At 36.4% G+C, this 22206-nt stretch overlaps 2 long non-coding RNA genes across 4 annotated transcripts in view; one reads left to right on the top strand and one right to left on the bottom strand.

The window, feature by feature from the left end:
- Positions 1 to 22206, bottom strand: part of LOC118166607 — a 137019-nt gene that overhangs the window by 1565 nt on the left and 113248 nt on the right. The gene's annotated exons all lie outside the window — the stretch shown is intronic.
- LOC118166611 lies at positions 16287 to 17351 on the top strand. The gene is made up of 2 exons (XR_004750631.1): positions 16287 to 16689; positions 16959 to 17351. It is a non-coding gene; the product is annotated as an uncharacterized LOC118166611 (long non-coding RNA).

Raw genomic sequence — 22206 nt, 5'->3', positions numbered from 1 at the left:
ATTTTGCAGTTTGATTTTTTTCTCAAACCTCATTTTAACAGTGGTAGAACTGTGATTCCAATTAAAGAAAGATTGCTTTGAAATGAGAGAACAAAAACATCCTAAATTACTCTTCATCTGTTGATGCAGCCATTGGGAAGAAAAAGATAGCAGATGAAAAGGTGTTAATTGAATTTTTTGTACTATGCTTGGTGCCATTGTAGTCATCCATATGCTTAAGGAGAAAGAAAGGATAGGTTGTCTGCTACAGCTGAAGCAAAGATATTTTTTTCTTTGTTTATTTCTCAAAAGTCATAGGGTGCATAATGTACATTTGCAATAATTTATTATATGGGAAGTAAAGGTTATAACCTTCACTTGCTCCCAATACACCTGTATTTAAGGACATAGGACTAAGATGGCTGTGCAATCCTTATCAAACATGCATTTCTTCATCCGTATTTCAGTAGCTAACATTTCACTGTCAACTGCTCGCGTGTTAAGTGTCATAGGAAAGTACATATTCTTCAGCTTTGTCAAAAACAAACAAAAAACCTCTTTTTGCTTCACAAAATAGTTTACCTAACATAAAGACAAGCAATACTTTATTTGCAAAGACAAGATCACTGAGAAAACTGAGCAGGAGCAAAACAGTAAATCTGAATTATCTTATAACCAAAACCATAAATAAATAAATTTTCTCTCAGTTAAATGACGCTCTGTAACTATACCAATTTCATTTCAAATACAAAGGAAGCAAAAACATTAGTCATGAGTGAATTTTGATAAGAAAAAATCAGCTGTGTCCTGGTTTCTCTCTTGAAAACTAGCTGAAATCCTAATAATCTTAAAGCATATCTAAATTATTAAAACCTGATCCACAGTCAGGAGAAATAGCCGCATAAAATCACAAGGCTTTGTTTCAGATTCTAACTTGATACCCGAGTTTTCAGGATTAGTTTTATCAGCCTTGCAGTGTTGAACCATTTCCGTATTTTTATTTTCTGTGGTTGTGGATAGGTAGGATCACAATTAATTTATTTTTTCTAATTTTATTTTTTATTTTTTATTTTTTTATTTGGTGTGTGGCTAACCACTGAGGCTAAGCTTTTCTCAGTTTCTCAAGAAAGAGCAGAGTTAAAATAATAAGTCCAAGCACAGACTTTCATTTTGTTTTAATCTCTGACTAGGAAAAACACCAGCCACTGCTCCCCTATTATTTTTCTAGGTTAAGATGTTTAAGCCCTCGATAAATCCCTAAGATTAATAAGTGAAAGAAAAAATTTTAAATGTTTCATTGCACTCTCTGAAGCTAGCTTTCTGCACTTTCATGAATGTTTTAAAGCACACTGTTACTGTTAAACACGCACTGTTTTGTCACTATTTTACTTTAAAGCCTGACAAGGGATATTCAATAAAAATCTGGAACATAGTACATTATGTGATTTTTTTTTTATTTTTTTTTTTACTCTGGTCAGTTATCACATCTGAAAAGGAATGACTTGCTTAAGAAGTGATTTGGACAACACTTTCCAATCTCCTTTTCATTTGCTTGATTTGACACTTTCATAAACAGTCTTGGAGCTAGCTGGATGCTTGCAGAAGTTTATAAATAATTAAATAATAATAAACTAATATGTTTCCTTAACTATGAGAACATGGCCCAGAGAAGATGTTTTCCTCTCATTTTAGAAATGGGGAAATCCTCTGTGGTAACTCAGCAGTGTGGTACATTGGTGCACAGTTCACAGGAACCCACCTCGTCCTCTTATCGTGTGAATAAACCCCTTCCTGACTTGGGTAAGGTTTAGCAGATAAACTGGGGAACTGTGGAAATGAGAATAATTATTCTGCTTAGCTATATTGTTATAAACTTCTAGTAACATGGGAAAAACGGTTACAGCAAAGCAAGCAGTAGATTATAAACTTCAACTTGCAACCTGTTCATTAAGGCAGGCTGATGTAGGTATTGCTAACTGGCATCAAACAGTCCTCCTGAAGTTGTAATTACTTTTTTGTTTCTTCCTTTCTTCCTGAAGCATTTTGCTAATTAATTACTAGACAGATTCCTACCTGTTACATCTTATCAGAAGAGCAAATGGCCCTGCATTGTGTTGTTTATTTTGTGTTAATTAGTTAAAGATGTTATAACCTTCACTATTGGATTATAGGGCAATCTGTGACAGAGTGGCTGTACTAAAATTGAAGAGCTTTTTCTATTTTTATCTTACCTCATTTACCTGCTGTCTGATGTTGAATCAAGTAAGTGAAACTGGTAATGCCCTTGTGATAGGAAGGCATGGCTAGCATGCTTAAACACCTTGTTTTCTGAAGAGGTATGTGTCTTTTTATGGAGAGCAGTTTGTTCTCCAACTCCACAGAAAATAGATGAAATGTTGCAGGGATACTCTTTTCTGAATAATCCTCTTTGTTCCCTCCTACACTCCTTAAATTTCTACCTAGTTAAAAATTATTGTATGCCATATGAATAAGAAATAACATATGCTTTTATGCTCTCTAGGTATGTTAAAATGAACAAGCATTATTGGCCTTATCAGCACTTCTCAGCTGAGTGCTTGGTAGAGTAAAAAAGCATAATTCTGACCCAACTGCAAAACAGTAAAAGGCTTTTTTAACTCTCTAGTAGTCCACCCATTTAGACATATTATCCCAACAAAGATGCTTTGGATTGTTGTCTTAAAAGCTTTGCTAAAATGAAGGTAGATGACTTCTACTGCTCTCTCCTCATCTGCTGGCCTAGTCATTTTATTATAGAAGACAGGATGGCCATGGATGATTGATTTCTCCAAAGGAGTGATGGCAGTACCAAAGATCAGAAACAGAACCATGGTGAAACACTTCAGGTCTCACTGTTAAAATTTCCCAGCCAAATAAAATAATTAATCATTATTGCTATAAGATTGGAACAGCTTCTCTTCCCTTTCTCTACATAATTCAAAATATTATTAGGATATTCCCATGGAAGATGAAAAGGCTACTTTAAAAAAGTGTTGACATCTTTATCCTGATGAGCACCGTGTAAACTGTAATATTTGGGGGCCCTCCCTCTGTTAAGTGTGTAACCAAAAGTAGATATTTCCAGTAGATTTTTAAGTCTAAAAATGGATGGAATTTAAGTTTTCAAAGTTGCCCTATTGGTTGTCCTTCAGTGTTTTAATGCATTCATGCTGGTGCTTATCTGTGTGCTTGACAGCTTGCTGTCCCAGTATGCCCCGTTCTCCAGTGGCTGGGATTCTGATTTCCACTCTGGGTGCTGGATGCTTGAAATACGTATTTTGCTATAGCCAGTGTTCTATGTCTAACGCATATTTTGGAAATAGGCCTATACTCATAATAAATGAAATAGCTGAAATAAATTTTTAACATTCATAACAGGTTTTCTATATAGCTTAGATAAAAACCTGAAGGCATTTATAAAAATAATAATCAGTTCAAAGTTTTTCATGACAACCTTGTGAAACTATCAGTGCAATGATCTGTTAGACTTTGAGCTTAAATACATCTCTAAATAGGAAAAGGCAATCCAACACAAGACTACAGACAGATAAATGATGTTTTACAGTGAATTTGCTTGTATAAGCTTAACAGTTACTAAGATGCTCTTTCAGATCTCCAGGTTTGTAAAGCTTGCAACAGTATGAAAGATCAGAAGCTCTTGATGATGCAAAAAAGAATGGCTGAATGTCAGTTGCATGTCTGTCTGCGCTGCTGTGCATCAGATGCAGTAGGGGAGTGAAAAACATATTTATAACTTAAACATAGTTTTTCATTCGGTGCTTTGAAATTCACAGATAAAATTGAGGTGGCTGCTTCATTCTTAAAGATTTTTTACAGTTTCCCCAAGTGGGCTCTCAATCTTCTGGTTAAAACGCATTAACACAATAACAGTAAAAATGTGATATATATGGAAGCAAGAACACTTTAACTTAAATTCCTTAATTGCTTTTTATCATCATAAAGGACACAAATACTTGTTAATATTAAAATGTGAAATAACATGGACAAAACATCTCAGCTCATGGGATTTAAAATGTGCAGATAACCAATACTGACCAATTTTTTATGGGAGGAATTATAAGTAGACTGAGGTCTGTATGGTAAATCTCATCCTGAAAAAACTTAGATGGATGAGTCATAAGCCTCTGAAAATGAGATTTCTAATGGAAACACCAAATCAACTTTTACTATAGTGTCAGGAATATGACATTATAATAAAGTACACTGATGTATCTGTATTTGCCTTTTGCAAACATAATGAAACTGAGTTGAGCATAGAAGGTGCCAGGGTATTGCATCCACATCTGCTGTTTTACAGTATAATATAACAATATTCAGACACACACTGCTAGGTGTTATACATTTGCACTAGGATGGAAAAAGACTGATAGATTTTTTTTTTCATCATGACTAGAATACCAACTCTGCAAGTTGCTGTACAGAGGATGGCATGGGGACGTAATCTGCATGGAGACAAGTTGGAAATCATCAGTGCTTTTTATAGCAGATATTAATAAAAACACCAATACTGCATACTTGAGCGCTGTTTAGCTCATCTTCTGTCTGACCTAGCAAAAGTTCAGTGTGAACCCATCCATCCTGTGCTACTTTATTGCTGGCATTTAGTTTTGAATGTTTGCCATGGTTCTTGGCAGGACATGGACCTCTGTTCCATGTTCCCAGCTAGGGAGTGCAGTCCAGGAACCTGAAGCTAGGACTTAGGTGAACACACATGGACAGCCCAAATTGGGTCCCACTAACCCAATGGGCAGATGACAAGAACAGCATGGATGTATTTCCCCAGTGCACTCTCGTTGTGCTCCACTGACTGGTGCCTTAAGGACTTCTGGTGACATCTTCCTGCTTGATGGCTTTTGATTTTTTTTTTTTTCTTCCATCTAATTATGTTTTCCATTCTGACTGGAGAGGACTTGGAGCTGTGCAGAGAAGGGACAGTGAGGATCAGTGCCCCGTGAGGAGAAAGAGGAGCATTTCTGGGGGCAGAGGAGAGGCCCAGACCCTTCACCACCATCTGCAGAAAGAGCAGCAACCCTCCCACTGTCGGCACAGTCAACACTCGTGCAACTGAGGAGACACCACACATGGAGAAGCTCTCTGGGTGAGTAGAAGAGCAGGAGCTCCTCTGCAGACAACTTTTTTCAGGCAAAGTGAAGTAAGATTGTCAGGAGTCTTCACAGCAATGTATTTGTCTCCTCAGGGCCTATCTGCTGTTGTGTGTGTGTGGGAGGCAGCTGAGTGAAGACACCATGCAGCTGCTTCAAGTTTGAAAACTTCAAGGGTTAGGATGTAACATTGTTGTGCCTTCTGTGTGTGTGTGTGTGTGGTGGGGGGGGGGGGGGGGGGGCATGAGAAATCTTGGTGCACCAACCATTAATTCATGGTGTGCATCCAACCCATGACTCACTTTGCCTTGCCCAGGCTTTGCAGGCCTTCCTGTAAGTGGTTTCTTGGACAGACAGCAAGATGGGAAGATCCTAAGCCAAGCTGAGGCACTACAATTTAAAAAGCTGAAAAAAATAGGGAGACTTAATGGAAGGAACAATTTGTATCTACAGTACTAACTACAGTACAAACCAAATTTGTTAACAAATGATGTTGTGATATTGGTCACATTTGTTTTGTTTATGAGTCATTTCTGTTAACAGAATTCAATTACTGATTATTAGACTCAGTAATATTTTCCTGCTGCCATCTCCATACTTACTCTGTCTGTTCCTTCTTTTGAAATTTAATGGACTATCAATTAATTTTCATTCTAGTTTTTCACTTTATGTAAGAGATTTCTGGGTTTGCTTTACAGAGAAATGAAAGATTTCTATTACATGTTTGAAATGATACTTTGATATATAAAATCAATAACAAGAAATGAGGTAAATAGCTAATAACATCTGCAGTTATAGATACCTGTGAAATTTAGAAATGACTATTATAATTAATCTTTTAAAATGAAAAATAATAAACACTGCACTGTAACTGTTTAGCAAACAGAGAAATCTACTTTAATTAATGAAGGAGCACCTGTTGTATGAGGACAAGCTGAAAGAACTGGGCCTGTTCAGCCTGGAAAAGAGAAGACTGAGGGGAGGCCTCATCAATGTGTATAAATATCTGAGGGTCAAGAGTATCTGAGGTGTCAAGAGTATGGAGCCAGTCTCTTTTCAGTTGTGCCCAGTGACAGGACAAGAGGCAAAAGGCACAAACTAAAGCACAAGAGATTCTGGCTGAATATGAGAGGGCACTTCTTTACTGTGAGAGTGATAGAGCACTGGGACAGGTTGCCCAGAGATGTTGTGGAGTCTCCTTCTCTGGAGATACTCAAAACCCACCTGAATGCCATCCTGCACAATGTGGTCTAGGTGGTCCCGCTTGGCATGGGCATTGGGCTAAGTGATCTTCAGAGGTTCCTTCCAACCTCAGACATTCTGTGATTCTGTGATCCCAGTCATGGAGATTGTTGCATTTTAGTCATTCCAGCTCTTGCACGATTTGCTTACAAGAAGACAACTTTATTTGTGACTTTTGTTGTCAGATAACAAAGATGCCCACAGCAGACCTTACTGCTGCAGTAGCAGCTGAAGGCAAGGCCAGGCAGGAGGTGTAACCGCTGGCACCAAGCAGGAGCTGCCTGCGGGCTCCTCTCCCTTGGTCACCCCAGGGGTGCGAGCAGTGCAGCACCCACAGAGCTGGGCCTGTTCACAGCAACTGTGCTGTGGATCACAGACTTCTCCCTGTCCTGTGGTCTCAGGATCACTACAGAGGAGGAAATAGTTTTTACAACAAATGAGATGACTGAACTAGATCATTGACTAGAAAAAGAAGGGAATTTGTACCAACCTTTCCACTTGGATAATTTTAAACAGTTTTCTTGAGTTAGCCAGTTTAGTGTACAATCAAGTCAGATTCAGAATCTGATAGAGTAATTGCACCTTATGTTCACACAGTAATGATCCAGGTGCAAATTCCCATTGGTTAAAATCAAAGCATCTTTTTTTTTTTTTTTGATTTTTGATTTTTTTTATTTTTTTTTTTTTAAAAAAAAAAAAAGGTCAAGTACGTTGAAGTACTTGAAGTAGTTTAGCTGGCCATGTTTCCTCTTTCAGACAGAAATTTAGAAGTGCTGCTTTGTTGTCTCTTTTTCATTATTATGTGTATTGAAAGAGTTTGCTTTCCAAAGATTTATTTATACATACGTAAGAAGAAAAATGCTACTAGTGAACAAAATGTCAGAAGAAATATTTTCCCCCTGCACACAAACATTCAGAGCCATTTCTTGAATTCAGATCCACTTGAGAACCAATAAAAGATATCTGGAAGGCAGCAAATGCAATTACTTCTTAACACCCCTTCCTCTGGCTCCAAATGTCAAAGATACATAGAGACAAATGTTTAAATTAACTAAGAAATATTTTCACTTGTTCTGAAATATTAACTTTTAGACCTTTGCTCATTCTCTTATTATATTATTACTTTATTTGTTTGGAAGATCTGGAAAAGACATTTTTATGATCAAAACTTTTAGATCTTAAGTAATATATTCTAGGCAGGGGCTGTCACAATGCATTAGCCTGACTATGACTATGTTATTCAACTAGTGAGCTGAAGCATGATATTATTCAACTGCTTTCCTATTAGTGGATTTAATTGTGCCAAAAATCATAAGGTAGTTGGGTAATTCAGATGCTGTAGAGTAACTTATATTTTATTATATTTTTATGAGTTCAGTTTGGCCATACTTGTCCTTTATAGCTAATCAAAATAAGGGATTTTATTTTTTTCTGGAACTTTTGATTCAAAACAGAATATATATATATATATATAAAATATAAATTAATAGAATTAAAAGTTTTTATTTTCTTGAAGAAGAAAAGAATAGGAATTATGTATAAGTTAATAAAACTGTATGTGTTCTGCTATACCCATATTCCATAGCTTTATCCATAGTTAAAAACTAATGCCCACTGAAGATTAAGTAATACAGTTGTCACCTCTGTCATGAAAATTGAGTAAAAAGTAGTGAACATATCATTTCACAGTGTTTCAAACTTCTATACATCATTTTGGCATGTGGTAGTCAAAGCAAACAGAGAAGGGTCTTTCTGAAAGTGTAGAAATACATACACAGCTACAACTCATACATAAGATACAAATTATCCGTGCAAAACAACAGCATGCCAGTGCTTCTCCCTTACTCATTTTTTTATTTTAACCAGCTTTCAGCAGGTTAAATTTAACCTTTGAATTTGAGGTAAGTTCCTCTCATGAACCCAGTGTAATTTTCCCTATATGTGGTATTTTTATTTTTTTAGTTCTTTTTGACGAACTTGTTCTCCGTCTTCCAAGCTAGCATTTTTTTGTTGTTGTTGTTTTTTTTCCCTACAACAGCTTTCACAGCTAAAGAGGGATTCCTCTGCTCAAAAAGCATATGCTCTAGGCTTTCTCACCTCTCTTTCATTAATTCCTCTATTCCAGAATGTGGAATATCTGTTTTCCTCTTCCTGCCTCTCCATTACAATCAGTGAGGGATCATCTTTGGCTTCTGATGGTTTCTGACCAGGCAGGCCTTTGGGGTGATGAAAGTCATCCATCAAGGTAGCTCTTTCTTAGTTAGTGCCCTAAAATCTAGAGCTAAAACTAAGATACAGAGTTTGATCCACATCAAAGATTCCCAGCTGTGGGGGGATGAGCAGAAATAAAATCAATAGCATTCTTAGCTTTCACAAGCCACAATTACAGATGCAATTCCCAGGTATTGTAGGTAGCAGAAATACCTATACTGCTGACCACTTCCAGGTAACAGCAGAAGTCTGGAGTGGAGCTGGTTCGTGCTGAAGGTGCCCAGCACTTCTGTACTCATACACACTGCTGCTGGCCTCTCACTTGCATTTCAAATCTGTAAACTTGTTTCCCAAGGTCCTTGTACACATACTGTGCTAAAAATGACATCTAACTTTTGAATTCCTTCTTTGAACAAAGGCTAAATGACTTTTTTGAAGAACTGCTGCTTAAACCAGACTAAGAAAGACATAATGGGATTACAACCCAGTACAATTACTGTAGTCTTGGAAAATCCTCTGTCAGATTTTCCTGTGACGTTTTATCTGCTTGGTTATGGCTTTACACTCAACTTTCCCCATCTCATTCTTCTGCTTCTTTGAAACTGTCTAGAGGCTTGAGTAGATGATGATAAGAAGGTCCTACTAAAAGCCCCATTTTCATTTCCCGTACACAGTACTACACAAGCATCAACTCTGTTTCTCCACTAATTAACTCCATGTCTCAGCAGCAGGTATCTGTTTCCTGGGAGTAATTTTCCACAAATTTGCCAAAGCTGTGGAGAGTGAAAATGCTCAGATGCCTCAAGGACAACCTAGTAACGTTGTTTTTTGTTTGTTTGTTTGTTTGTTTTTAATACAATCCTCAGCCCTTAATCCAGTGCATCAGTACAGCTGGAAAGGTGGTGCATAAATTAGCAACAAATTAGTCAATTAGCTATTTGAAGAGTTAGGCATTAAGTTTTTGGTCCATGTTTTGGATATGGTTTAGCACTATAAAAGAAATGTAAGAAAGATCTAAACCTTGGCAAAGCATTAACCATGACTCAAGGAATTGTATTAGGGTCCTCTGTGATGCTCCTGCATAAATGCTTTTATGTTATGGGGTAAAAAATGTATGTGTTACTTCCTAGGCTTGGCTAGAATTTGTATTTGTGTGGAGGAAATCCTGTGGCTGCCATCCCTTTTGCTGCACGTGGCTTTAGCTTCCGCAACTTCTGGAGCTCTTCAGAAAGGCAAGTCTGAAGAGGCCTTACTTGTAAGTAAGCCAAGCCAAAGAATTGTGTTTGTACAGTTCTGGTGCCTCTAAATCTCCTATATTTTAAAAGTTTTAAAGGAAATTCTTCACAATTTAAGTTTACAATAACTACACTCTACATTTGATTACTGTAGCACATAATAATGAGGTTTATAATAACTTTTGTGTCCTGTGATTATTACTTACAAACATAGATGCCTCACCTCTATTCCATCCTCAGTCCTATCATGTCTTGATAAATTTGACATGCCTGCTCTTGCTAAAATAATGGAATTTCCACTTTTACTAGTAGAATGAACTTTAGAAAGTGTTTAATCATAGATGTTGTGCTCTGGAGGACCTTCAGAACTCAACTAATTTGGAAAGATGATATTCTGAAGACAAAATAGCAACTTAGTTATTAAAGGAAATTATCTGTACAGGAAGAAAAAAAGCTTTAAGTCTTTCCTTCAACATCTAAAGTGGTTAATGCATGACTCTGCATGAATCAGAAGGATTTATTTGATTCCCAAGCTGACCTCTTCCAGAAAATTTAATTTCTCTATCTCAAACATATTATTTTTCTCTAATACAAAAGAGCACCAACCTGAACCTTATTGTGCCCCTTTTACAATTAGTCACCCTTTTGTTACATTAATCTTTTAAAGTAAATGGAAGGATTAGCGTTTGAACACCATACAAAGCAAAGTCTGAATACAAAATAATTGTGGATGCTCTCTGTGTTCTAGTTTGTATTATACTGGGTTACAGATATATATTTTTTTTACTTCATTTAATTTCTGATTTTGGTTTAGATCCCAAAGGTCAAGAATTAAAACAAGTATTCTGTTTATAGACTTAATAGAGATCAGGGTTATGTTGTAATTACATCTGAGAATAGGAGATAAGCTTTTATCCTTAACACGTCTGGTCATTAAAAGAGTGCATATGGCTAAATCACTAATGATAATTCTGAAATATAAATGCCTACTTTTAAGTGAAGACTGGGGCACCTCTGGCTCTGGTTCCTTCCACAAAAGTACAGAGTAACAACTTGCTTACATAAACCACTCCATAGGCAAACTGGTATAGTTAAGATCAGAGTTTTCTTTCTGTTTTTTATAGTTTTTAAGAAAATGGATCTACGGTGGAAAGCTAGAAATTAGGACTGCAATATTTCAAAAACTGTAAATGTCAAGTCATGTCTCAGCATACCTTCTCAAAAGTAGTTCCAAATGGCAGCCTTTGTAATTTAATGCCTAAAAAGAAGGAATTTTAAAAAGTGGGTGATACTAAGTTTTTGTCTTTCAACTCCTCTTTTGCAGTTGTAATGCTGCTGTTTGATATGAAACTATAGATTGTAAGAATTTGTATATACATGTATTTTGGCTTGACTGTAAATGATTTTCTATTTCTGGTATATCAGCCTTTGAAAATAATGTCTGATTTCATTTTTTTTTTTTTTTTTTTTTTCATGCACTAGGGTAGCCCTTATTTCCCCAATTCCGTGTTTGTGATGATTTTAATAAATATTAACAAATGATACCTTAGAGTAAATATACTGACTTTATTAGAATTTTGGAAATCTGTTATATATATGTAACATGAGTTGTTATTCACAAGCTTTCAGAACTAAAGCAGATTTTTTAAGAAAGTAAGCAGATCTTTTAAGAATTTTAGCAGATCTTTGATCTGATGAAGATAAATCATAAAAAAAAGTACTTTTTGTTTAAATGGGGCCTCAACATTTAGTTCATGAGAGTAAATAGGGTTGTATTTTTTCTGTTAAAGAGATACCTTTCTATTCCCTTGAATGTCAGGAAAAAACTTATTCAAATATGTCAGTTCACATTAGAATGTGAATTCCACAAATCTTAAGATTCTACACATCTTAGCTTGTCCTGACAAGCTAAGGCTTGGTCACAAGGCTAACCAAAATTTAAAACGTATTATTAAGGGTATTATCCAAATGCATGTTAAACAGCACCAGGCATGGGGCATCAACCACCTCACTAGGAAGCTTGTTCCAGTGTTTGACCACTTCACAGTAAATAAATTTTTCTTAACATCTAGTCTGGGCTTTCCTAGGCACAGCTTTGTATCAGTCCTATGTGTTCTATCATCAGTTACTGGGATGAAGAGACCAGTGCCTCCCTCTCCATTTCCCCTCCTCAGGAAGCTGTAGAGAGAGGGGAGGTAATCTCTCAGCCTCTTTTATCCAAACTAGATAAACCAAGTATTGTCAGCCTCTTCTTACAGGACATGTCTTCCAGGGCTCTTACAAGCTTTGTTGCCCTCCTCTGGATGCTTTCAAATACTTTAACGTCCTTTTTATATTGTGGAGCCCAGAACTGCAAACAATGTTCTAGGTGAGGCTGCACCAATACTAAATATAGCAGGAGACCCACCTCTTTTGCCCAGATGGCTGTGTTTAATAAACCGCAAAATGCAGTTTGCCCTCTTGGCTCCAAGGGCAGACTGCTGCGTCATGCAGATCACCACCTTCTGCCCTTCCACCACCTTCTGCAGATCACCACCCTTTCTGCTGAGCTGCTCCCCAGCCAGTCTCCCAGTCTGTGCCTGTGTCTGGCATTACTCCATCCCAGGTGCATAGCCTGATGTTTTCCTTTGTTGAACTTCATACCATTGATACTTGCCCAATGCTCCAATCTATGTAGATCTCTCTGCAAGACCTCTCATCCCTACAGAGTACTGAGAATGCACTACACTCCTGATAAAAAATGTTGATTAGAAGTGGCCCTAGAACTGAGCTGTGGGGAGCACCGCTAGTGCCCCTCTACAGGCCAGATGTAGCCCCTTCTACTACAACCTGATCTCTGCTGTTGAGCCAGTTCATCAGCCAATGTGGCATGAAACTTGTTTATCTCACAGCTGGGCAATTTGTCCAGAAAGATTCTGTAGTGGACAGTATCAAAGGTCTTACCTAAATCCAGAAAGATTGTCCTCTGTCTTCCCTTTATCCACCAAGCTGGTGACCTCAGTCACAGAAGGAGATCAAATTCGTAAGGCAGGACTTTCTCTTGATGAACCCATGTTGACTATGCCTGATAACAGCTTTGTTCTTTAAGTGCCCTTCAGTAGAACCCAGGACAATCTATAATTTTTCCAGGGACTGAGGTTAGACGGTCTTCACTGAAATGTAAAAAGTACTGTTCCAGCCAGTCCTGTCATTGATGATGCCTGCTTGTAGTCTGTTGAAAAGCCTTTGAGTAGTCAAGAACAACTTAGCAGGTTAAAGGGAGAGACCTGTTACTGGAACAATTTGGAGGCAATAATAGGCATTGAGTGTTGCAGTCATCTGTGAATCTACTAAGACAAAGATAACATAGTAGAAACTCTGCAGATTCAAAAGTGACATCACTCGTTATCAAGAATTAGTGAAGACCTTTTTCATTTTTTTTTCTCAATAGCATTCTGGACAAATACTAATGATACAAATACCTCTTTTATCTAATGAGATTCCATTTGTGAAGTTGCTTGACTACTTTCTCAGACCCCTTCAAAGGGCATTGTAAATCTAGAAGAGATCTGAACATTTATTTCAGAAAAATATGCTTGAATTCATACTCGATTCTCTGTGCAATATTATTACTTGAAAAACTATCAGTACTCAGTTAAATTATAACATTTTCTGTAATAATGTACACTAAACTATTTATAAGATAGATGGTGTATGAAATGGTCACTTTTGTGTACTGTTCCAAACCCAGCACAACCTGTAATATTTCTAAAATTCTGTCCCTGAGTTCAGCCTTGGAGGAATAAACAATCCAAAGAAATACTAACCCGTTTCCAGGAAAAGAAGGAACTGCTTTGTTACAATTAACTTGTTTAAATAAACAAATCACCATTACAAGCATGTTCAAAACAATCAACCATCATGAATATAACCTCTCAGGGATAAGGGTGAGATCAGTGATCGCTGAACTCCCTCACTTAATCACCTAGGCTGCTCTGTGTCCTTTGGCTAATCCTATTATGCTAGTTTCATCTCAGCCTGCTAGTTTATTGCACAACTCCAGAAGGCAGCGGTGGAATAAATGTTCTGTTTCCATCCAGACTGAACGGAAATAATAAATAGATAATTTTAGTTAAATTCTTTAAAGAGAATTATTGTATTTTTGATCTTTAAGAGAAGGTATAGCATAGATTGCAGTTCAGATGGCAGCATTCATTTCTGGAGGAGAAGAGTTTTGTGTTTGGAAGTGTTAATTTCAGTGTAGATTATATTCCTCTGTGCTTTGTGCTCAAAGTCTCCTGGGAAAATTCACAAAAAGCACCACAACCAGCTTTGCCAAGGTCTTTCACTGTGAATGAAAGTCCAGCAGCATTGACCACCCAGATACCACTTCTTTGAGCAGAGGAATTCCCCCTCCACCCTCCCCAGACTCTGACAGTGTAGCACAATATGTAGAATTAACAAGGCACACTCACCACCACTACCACTCTCCACCCTGAATTATATATTTGCATATAAACTACTATCAAAAGGAATAGGCTGTAATAACATGTTCCCTCACTACAGCCAGAGGCATTCTGACAATGAAGCATTTTTTTTCTGCAGATGTTTAAAGGATATCTTGTGATAAAAGATGGGCAAGCTAAAGTATGGATATTAGGGATTTTGCATGAGTTTTATCAACAACAAAAACAAACAAAAACTTTGGAAGATTGGATTCTGTAGCAAAAGCTTGCTCTCATTTTCTTTCACTTATGAGTAACATATTCTGACATTTTCCTAGTACTAGTTATATCCAGTTAAGATGGAAGTGATCAGAAGAGCCTTTTTTGAGGACTTTTCTTCCTGGGTCCTTTTAGGAAAGGCGATTTGTTAACTTTATTGCTCTACATTTCAGGAACTCACAGGAATGCCCCCAGAAAGTTTAGGATCTACCTAAGCAAGCTCCCCTGACTGTATTCGTTCCTTCATTTCATCATTACTAAAGATGTTTTATCAACATAACTTATAGAATAGAATGGTCAATTGGTAAAAATCTGCTTTACATGACATACTAAGGAATTTGCATATAAATAGGTTTTTATATTTAAATGCCCTGTGGGTGAATGTGATCCAATATCCCTCAGAAATCAAAATTCTGAACTGTCTCATTTAAGGTTTGCCTGCTAAAAATAAGGTGAAGGTGGACAGCTTTTGATTAGCATGATATCCCTTTCTGGAGAGTGCTTACAAGACCAACAATTCACAATTCAATTAAACTGTGCCCTGTATAGTACTTTCCATGTATTTTTTGCAGTTTCTTTATCTGGCATTCATGCTTACCCTATTTTTTTCTTGATTCATTTGGCAAGATTTTGCATGTAAAGTCCCACAAGAAAGACAAATGAGGAACATTTTAAAAACTTGATTGCAGATCTTGCTGCTTAAGACACAGGCATTATCCCATGCCTGCCATTATGTCAGCTGGCTCTTTAACAACGAAATAAAGAAGTAACAATTAGGCTGTATTTACATTTCTCTAGTGGCATTGTTTGCTCCCCTATAATTAAAGGATCTGCCAGCTTTCCAATTATGAACTCCTATTTTTAGGGCAGTGAGTATTTAACACGCAAACTCACACAAGGGCTTTTCAAGAAGCAAAGCCCCGTCCACTTTGAGTGTGGCTGTGTGGATTACAAACTGATTAACACCAGCAGGCAGCTGCACAACCAGCTGAGTGTCCTGGAAGCCTGGGTTCTGGATCCCGCTCCAGCCTGGTGCACTGCTGCCATCCTCTTGCTGCACCTACAGCCTGTTCACAGCTTGAAGCCACTCTTTGGTATGGCATGTAGGACAGTATTGCCCTCAGGCACTCAGGGACTTGTGTCTTCTTACTGCCAACCATCTGTTCTGCAGCTTGTACCTTTCCACCTTCAGTTGCAAACACTTCAGTATGTTTTTGCAAGGCATGCACGTGCACTCACATACATACCCTGAATTATATATGCTATAGAGTAGTCTTCTCAGAGAATGATCTTTGCAGCAGCTGCTTGTTTCCTGTCTACAGACCTGCCTGAGCAAAGACCCGCATGTTGAGGCACTGCATGCTCTGCAGGAGCGTCTTTGACTGTATCTTGGAGCTCTTTGATTTCCTAACCATCTAACAAAAAATAGTTATCCTGGCAGTATCTGGGTTGTCCTTTGGAGATAACACAGAGCTACTCATAGGCTGTATTAAATTTTACCTTAATGATTAATGTTGGTTTTCAGAAATAGGAGTTTTAGGAAATAAATGTATGTTAAAATCTTAAAAGGCTTTGCTGGAAGGTGTGGGTAGCTATACACTAGCTTTTTCATCAACGGCAAGTAAAGAAATAGGTAACAATTTGTATGAGATAGGTCATAGCAAATAAATTGGATGTTGAAATGTAAATCTAAGATGCTGAAAAAGTAAATCTAAATGGGAAATGAGCAGCCAAGGAGAGATCCTAGGAAATTTCCTTCAAGATCTTTTCTGAGATGAATCACATTCAATATTTTGGTTGATTATCTGGAGGATATATGCCTTTTCAGTGAGTAGGTGAAAATGCATTTCCTACATACTGTCAACAGAGGAGTGCAAGGAGCTAGTCTCACAGGAGCTCTTATTCTGAGAGTCACTCTTGATAGCTTCAGTGTTGAGCTGAAGTCCAGAAATAGTGCCAATACTCAATGTGGGGAAATAAATCAGGAGAGAACCAGCAATGGGACTCACCCCTTCTTCTGCCAGGTAAACTGCTAAATGTATTTGAAATGACCTTAGGTTGGATGAAGTGGAAGATGATGCAGGAGCAGACACTGAAGTCTTGTCACTGTCTGTGGTGGGATTCTGGCCCCTGGGAAAAGGCAAAAACCAGCAGGACTGGGGACAAGCACCTCCCACAGTATGTATTTGCCTATGGGACGAATGATTGCAGAAGGAAGGCAGAAAAGTGAAGTAATGTATATTCATTTGTAAATTAATGAATTGCATGCAAATTTTCTTCGTTCAACTCCATTAGGCCGTCAGGTACTAGTGTCTGTGATGTACTCTGCATGGATTCTTTTAAATGGATGCAAAGCATGACATACATCTTTAATCTCTGATTCTATATTAATGCTTTTTTTTTCTTTTTTTTTTTTTTTTTTTTTTTTTTTTTTTTTTTTTCACTAGGTATGTGCTGTGTATACTGGGAGCACTCAAGCTTTGATTAAACTAAATTCAATCCCCAAGACTTTCTAATGAACTGTAAAAACTCACTCTAATTTACATTCAAACATCACTATGGTCTCCATACTGTAATTACATTAGTAATGATCTATCTGAAGCCTTCGTAAGTTTTATAGGACTTTTACTTATAATTATAAAAATATGAAAAAGAGATAAGAGAGAGAAAATAAGGAAATAGTAAAGGATGGAATTGAAAAAAAGAAAGCTAGTAGAGGAGAACAGAAAAGAATCTGAAAGGACAGAAAGAGCAGAAGAAACTACAGTAGCATAGCAATGTAATAAAATTCTAAAGCTTGTCAATCACTTTCTTGCACAGGTAAATTAAAACATCAGAAATAAAAAGGAAGCGCGTATTGTTTTATGAAAGTAACAACCTTTCCATTTAAAATTCAAGTCATTAGAAAATAAATGCATTCTTTTTTTTTTCTTTTTCTTTCTATTTTTTTTTTTTTTTTTCCTCTGAGCTGTATGAAAGCTACCATTTAGAATCTACAAGGAGTTAAGTTCTAGCTGGCTATGAAATTACCTCAATTTTAAGTCAAGCTCCTGGGATAGGTTTAAAATGCTAATCTGGTGGTTTTGTTTGTTTGTTTTGTTTTGTTTTGTTTTCCCCTCTGCTTTTGATGAACAATTTCTGATGCTCATTTCAATGAGAAGAAATGTCAAAGTGTTCAAAAACAAGCGTTTCAATTCTAAACATATCCCTAGAGATAGCACTGATATAAAAGTAATTTTTTACTCAGTTAGGATTTGAATTGTAACTCTTTGTGGTTTTTAAATCAAAAGTTGAAAACAAATAGTAATAGTTATTATGGTATCTTGGCAGGTTAATGTAGTATGTCATATCATATTTGTGTCCTGTGGTATGACATACAGTACACACAGAATTTCATTGTTATTTAAAATTGTTCTGGTGCTTTATGATGTGCATTGCATTGCAGAAAAGGCAGTTAAATATTAACAAAATTGCAAGAATATGAGTCTTTTCTGGCTCATTCTAAATAATACGATAAAAATTCAAAGCACAGTATTTTTTCCACTCTATAGAATGTTCTCTCTTTGTCTTTCCTTAATGTTTATTTAAACACACACAGATAGATTAGGCTTCATTTTGAAATGGAACACATTTTGCAGCTCCCCCCTCTCAAGACTTTTCAGAAGTAGCTGTTTAAAATATATTTTTCTGAATTAGCATTTGGGCATTGTTTTCCTATTAGTCCTTTGCAAGCATGACATGAATAGTGCCATGACAAAAATAATTAAAAAAAATCACTGAAAGGAAAAAAAAAATGATTATCTTGTTTTGATAACGTTCTCTTTTTCTGAGGGATTATACAAACCATTCATTATCATTGATATTATTATGCTCTGAGTGATTTGCCCTGTCTCCTTAATTCCTGTTAGCAGTTACCAAGAAACAAAGCAGCTCTTGAGGATCAAGATATCCTCCTTTCTAAAATGATTAGTCTTATTTTCTTCTTTATTGCATTTTGATTCTCCTAAACCTTGTCAGTGAAAAGAGTTTTTATTGTTGTGACAATAAGATAGGATAAGGAAAAAGATTCAAAGTCGCAGCAAGGGTTTAAGTTGTCACAGGAACTGATAAGGAAAATGAATACAGCAACAAAATATTAGATGGATGGGAAGATAAACATAAGAAATTGGAAGACAATGTAAATAATTAACAATAATATCTTGTGTAAATAATGTGTGGTTGAAATATAAAACAGGTTTCTACCCTCAGGCACTTACAAGCTTTTAGACATAGGACAGCAAGTATTGGTAAATAAAAAGTTCAGGGAGAATGATTATCACCATATGATGTCTAATTAGAAGCTGGCATGTTGAAAATACCCTGTTATGTTTCAAGCTGTATTAAAAAAAAAAAAAAAAAAAAAAGAATAAAGTGATAATAAGTGCACAGTAAAAGATATGAGGAAGATGACAATGTTAAAAGACCAATGACAATATTGAGAAGGTAGTTCCAGCAGTAGGAAGTGATTTTCGGAAAGACTGCCTGAGGAAATTGTTCCATTTAGGATTTTTTTTTTTTTTTTTTTGGCTTGTGAAAAGAGGAAATGTGATGCAGCAAAACTGCATGCAGAACATAAGAAAATTACTTACTTGCTGTTGTAGTTAGGGAAGAGAAACCAGAGCAAGAGCTTGCTAACAGTATGATAAAGCGATAGGACTGGAAGAGTGTTCTTCACTACAAAAAAAAAAAAAAAAGTGAACTTGAGTTGAACAGTTATGCACAATGAGAGATGGAGACAAGATGGAGCCAAGGGTGGACAAGAGGACAAGAATACAAGCAGTATTGGAAAAGAGTGATTCTGGAAGCAGTGGCCTTTATTCAGGTCTCTGTTACATATGTAAATCCAAGATATCTTTACTGAGAACCATGGAAGTACATGGGTATAGCTGAGATACAATCTGGATAAAGAACTAGGAGGAATTAATTACACTTTGGCATTAGAAGCTAGGGGAGAAAGGTGAGATTAAATTAATGTTGCACAAAGATTATATATATATATATGTATATATGATTTAAGAGTGACAATGAATATTCTCCTATGCTTCAGGTACATATTTCTGTTTCATGGACAGTTAAAAATGATACTCAAGTTATATTTAAGTATAAATACTAGGAATAAAAATTCCTAAAATGCTTTTCAATGTCATTTTGACTTTGTGTTGAGAATTTACTTCTTGAAGTCCAGAAAAGGCTGCAATAATAGATGCCTTGTCTTCAACTCTAAGTCATTTACAACAGTCTCTGCAATTGGCTTAATTTCTTTAAGATGACAGTGTTCTTTTATAACTGTTATCACACATCATTATTTAAATTTGTAACGCCATATAGAAGGATAAATGGCAACATGCACTTTCATTTAAGCCAAAATAAATACTAGTTATTGGCAAATGCATTTTGTGTGTCCCTTATCTTACCTTTGTGGGAATAAAAAGAAGATGAGACTACTTGTCTAAACAATTAATAAATAATTTAAAAGAAGAGTAGCAAGAACATTATCCTAAAATCCACATTCAAATAGAAATTAAATTTTTGTACAAATACAAATTAACTTTAGAGGCACCAGTATTTCATGCACAAATACCAGTAGTTGTTTATACTGATATGTAGCAATTTATGGTTTGAATTATAGGAGCAGAAAAATAATTTGAATTGGCAGTAAGACCTTCTGCCTTCAGCTTGGGTGGGTCTGGAGTTGGGATTGTCTTGAGATCTTAGAGACATTGCTTACGAGACCATGAACAGACATCAAGACTTAACACACTACTCAGAGGACCCAAAATACCTCAGCAGAAAAAAAAAAAAAATCACAGCCCTAATTAAAATGGTTTTTTGTTTGTTTGTTTGTTTTAATCAAGCACTTAATAGGTGAAATAAGGTAAAGGTTAGATGTTTTATTGAAGTAAGTATGGGTCAATGGCAAGTTGAGAAAAATACCCATCTAGTCAGGTATTTAAAAGATGTTTCAACTCTTTTCTGCAGTAGTGGGTTCCACCAAAAACCACCAAAACCACCAGCTTATGACAGTAATGCTTTTGAAACTCCTGACTTCTTTTCTTTACACTTTAGAGAGCTGAGGAAAGCTACACTTGACATAAGAAAGGGATGAATTCAGTGATTTAATTCAATCATTCAAGGCTGAAGGTAATGCTATTTTATGGTGCTGTGGTCCAAAGTGCATGATTGAGATATTGGAATAAACAACTGAGGGAGAGAAAAAGACTACTGCAAAAAAATCAGGATTAACACCCTGCAAAAGCAGTTTAAGTTTGCCAAACAAATGCTACAAAATCACCCAGCTTACAGAGGTTGATGTCTAAGAAATTTTATGAAAGGTAGATTTCAGACATCGAGTGTGGTAGGCATGACTGAGGATCCAAAGTGCTCTGGTATCCAGAAGACATTGCAAAATAGTATCTAGGACTTAAAACTGGAGTTCTTAAAAATGAGTTTATAAAGCTCAAACTCTATAGCAAAGGCAAGACTTGTATTTGCAAGAAAGAAATTAGAACTGTGATGGACTGCGTGTTGCACAAACATTTGGAAGTGTCATCAGATGGAGTAAAGCAGCACCTCAGCTCAGAGGAATTCTGCATAGGAAGAATGAACGTATACTTCTGCAATGCAAAGTATGTCACCAAAGTACATGGGATGTTAAAGGTGTAAAAAGGTAGGAAAAAGCTGTAAAAGGTCAATATCAATGTCATAAGTTGTAATATTAGCAGCAAAAGAATAGCTCAAAATATTAGGAGTTAAATCAGTACAATCAGGTGATCTGCTTACTAGATAAATATATTAATAGATAAAAGATAAATAAGTATTCAGTTGAAAATATTGTTTTAATACCAGTAAACGCAGAAAAGCAGCACTTGAGACTACTTTTCCAAGATATTTTCATAGTAGGATATCCTTAATATATCCTAATATCCTTCTTTCATATGGTTGTTTCAGAATAAGAGAAATTACTCTGATTTTTTTTTTATTATTTATTTAAGGCAGCCATTTCAGAGGAGAAAAAAAAAAAAAAAAAGGCTTTAAAGAATACCACCTTAGGTGGCAAAGATATATAAGTAAATAATATTAAGCACAGAATTCTGATCTCTACAGTTTTTAAACACACTAAGTCTCCTGAAGTAACCATTTCCATAATTCTTCCAGAGGACAGAGAGGTTCAACTTGATTTGCTGCCTGGAAGCTACAGCACAAGCATCCTGCAGACTACTTGTGGACAAGCTGTTTCCAACAGGGTGCTTTGCAGGGAACAAAGCCCACGTGAGGCTCAAGGGCATGGTCCTGCCCAACTTTGATAACCATCAATTTGGCCTGGACAACAGCTTCCAGGATGCTTGTTCTGGTCAGTGTGGGCCTCTCTTAAAGCAATGTCTGCTCAAGAAGCTCTTGGGTTAAGCACTTATGTGCTATATTTTTCAAATGTATAATTTCCAGTAGTGCTGCTTCTTTCCAAGAAGTGCTCTGAGCATGACTGGCATGACTGGGAGTTAATTAAAGATACTTAAGTCATTGTTAAGATCATAACAATCACACTAATATGATTTTTTACTTTAGATTCTAAAAATTTTCTACCATTTCCTTTTTGTTTAATAGTGCCCTTGTGTGTTTAAAAATGAAGTGTTTTTTATTTTTTATTTTTTTATGCTC

The sequence above is a fragment of the Oxyura jamaicensis genome, chromosome 4 (genome assembly GCF_011077185.1).
Source record: "Oxyura jamaicensis isolate SHBP4307 breed ruddy duck chromosome 4, BPBGC_Ojam_1.0, whole genome shotgun sequence".
Classification (NCBI taxonomy): domain Eukaryota; kingdom Metazoa; phylum Chordata; class Aves; order Anseriformes; family Anatidae; genus Oxyura; species Oxyura jamaicensis.
The sequence above is the reverse complement of the archived record's forward strand: the minus strand, read 5'-3'. Positions and strand labels throughout refer to the sequence as shown.